We start from the raw sequence: 2,953 nt of genomic DNA, 5'->3' as shown, positions 1-2,953 counted from the left end.
ATTAATCTCACTGATGCCCCCAAACTTTAGGGTCATTTTCCTTGTGTCCCTTAAACTTTGTAAATCCTCATTTTACCTCATGAATTTAAATGTATCCCCATTTATGCCCTTTTACAAAAAATTATGTTAAAATCAAACGAAAAAATAGGGCTAAGCGTGGCCTTATGGCTTTTACCTGTCTGTTTTTAATAAAAATTTAAATAAAAAGACCATGTAACTATATTATCCTTTTCTATATGTTTTTAACATAATTTACTATAGAAAGGGTTAATTAGGAACAATTCAAAATTTAAAAGATAAAATGAGAGTTTTTAAAATTTGAGGGTAAATTGAGAATGACTAAGGCCCCGTTCATTTCACCGATTTGAGTTTTGCTACTGTAAAAAGCTCTCAGAAACAGTCACATTTAACTTTTTTGCTACAGTAAAAATCTCTCACATAAAGTCACGTCTCAACTCAAATCAACGAACTAGACAGGCTCCAAGTTCACAGACATCAGTGATGATGATGATAATAATAATAATAATAAAATGTTTTTTCTATGGTGAGACTCCTAAAAAAACCCATCAATAGAATACCATATTTTAATAATTAAATTATTTTTTTAAGAGTCAAATATACAAATAGAATAATTATACATCTTGCATTATAAATTTTTAATATGGATATGCACTAATCTAACTGTTAAAAACTCTATGAGGTTGTTCTTTTATATTTTTGAGTTAGGCATTCTTGAGTGAAGATTTTGAGTTGAGTTTGAGTTATAACTTGAGTTGAAGTTGTAACTTGAGTTTGTGTTTGGTTGTGTACATTTGAGTTATGATTTGATATAAAAATCTTTTTGAGTTTGTGTTTGAGTGAGTCAAAATTTAAATTTATATTTAATAAAAACTCAATGGTGATGAAAAATTTTAATAGGGTATATGGGTGGGGTTTTATTCATCTTTTCATTATCCACGCATAGAAAAAAAATCATCTCAATTATAATTAAAACGAAAAAATTATAACATTTTTAAGAATATAAAAAAACTGTTCATTAATTTGAGTTCGAGTTTCTGAACTCAAATTGAAGAAAAAATTTAAACTCAAATTTTAGTCATAAATTAGAATTTAAATTTTAAAAAATATAAATTTAAATAAAATTATAACTCGAGTTATTTTTTTTTTAGTTGTTGAGGTCGCGGAACACACCCTATGACCCGCTGGACCGAGTAAAGGGTGCCACACGGACATTGTAACGAATTCAGACATAAAATGAATGTAAAATCGTCTTTTCATCTACATAACCACGCGTCGGATTTTCATTGAACAGACCTACTTTCCTTTCAGTTGTCACGCATGAGCAGCATAATGATAATTAGAGGGAGTGGAGCCACCGCATAGCAGCCAGCGTCTCTATTTTCGTAAAAAAACCGAAGGAAAAAGGAAAGAAAAAGAGAAGAAAACAAGAGAAGAATAATACTTCGCTGAACAAAAAGCCCAATCTCTCCCCTCTTCTCTCTCTCTCTCTCTATATTCTCTGATATCCTCATTTTCTGGTTGTCCCAGATTTTCCGCATCCATTTTTTGTTTCGCTGCTCTCGATCTCTATAACCATGGTCAGTCCTTTTTTTCCCCCTTTTTTTTTTTGTATTTTTGGTTGAAATTTATCTTTTGATCTGCGATGAGCTATTTATGTGGTTTTTTGGGTTTGGATTGTTATAGATCTGAATTTGGATTTCGTTTTCAATTTGGATCGTGTAGATTAAGATTTGTGTTCTTTAAGCCTGAAGTGTTTTTTTTTTTTAATAATAAAAAAGAGCTATGAAGATGTGGGATTGTTTGCACTTAACGCCGATTATGGATCTTTCAGCAGATTATGCTTTATTGTTTATTTTTTCCTGCTGGAAGAGCTAAGTAGGTTAAAAGTCTCACGGTTACCTTGCACTTAACGCCGATTATGGATCTTTCAGCAGATTATGCTTTATTGTTTCTTTTTTCCTGCTGGAAGAGCTAAGTAGGTTAAAAGTCTCACGGTTACCTTTTTTTTTCTTTTTCTTTGTTATTCTTGTAGATAATGATTTTTATTTTCTTCTTGAAAAATTTAGTTGTCATTGCAGTGCATGCCTTTTTAGGCGTTTGATTTGATTACATGAATTTTTGTGAGCTCAATTTGTAATTTTGATGTTTGTTTCCTTTGTTCAATGGATTTGGGATCTGCTCAAACTTTCAGTATTCGAGTTCTTTGCTAAATGTCAAGCATTTGTATACTTGCTCCATTAGTGTTAAAAGTTAGTATCTTTTTTCAGAATACTTTTTTGGGCTGATCTATAAATAGATTATCTAATGTTTGAAGGTTGTTTTTCATCGTCTGGAGAGTGTAGTGTAGATAATGGGTTTATGAATAGTTGTTGCGACAACGGTCTCCTATTAATTGCTAGTCATTTTATCATTTTCCATGACGTTATTTTAGTGTTTGTGGAAGCTGGGCTAGGTTGTTGATCAAGTTCGTTTGTTTTGCCTTAACCTTTCAAATGTTAAAAGTAATTATTTTGCTAAGGTAGTTTTCTTTATTATTGTTTGATCATTAAGTTTCACATGGGTAGCTTTAATAAATTCCCACACATAATAAGGGAAGTGAATTCTCAAACGTCTACACCTTGGTTGATGAGCAAAATTCCCTTGGATCAACGGGGATAAAAGATAATGAGCTTCAAAAATTCTTACATAGTTTGAGAGTCCTATCAAAATTGTTATTCCCTCAAGGTGTTTTGACTTGACATCTGTTGCAGGCCAATGCAGCATCGGGAATGGCTGTGCATGATGATTGCAAGCTGAAGTTTTTGGAGTTGAAGGCTAAAAGAACATACCGCTTCATCGTGTACAAGATCGAGGAGAAACAAAAGCAGGTAGTGGTGGAGAAACTCGGTGAACCAACTCAAAGCTACGAAGATTTCAGTGCAAGCCTTCCTGC

Source organism: Morus notabilis, unplaced genomic scaffold, assembly GCF_000414095.1.
Source record: "Morus notabilis unplaced genomic scaffold, ASM41409v2 Scaffold80, whole genome shotgun sequence".
Taxonomy (NCBI): Eukaryota; Viridiplantae; Streptophyta; class Magnoliopsida; order Rosales; family Moraceae; genus Morus; species Morus notabilis.
Note: the sequence above shows the minus strand (reverse complement) of the source record.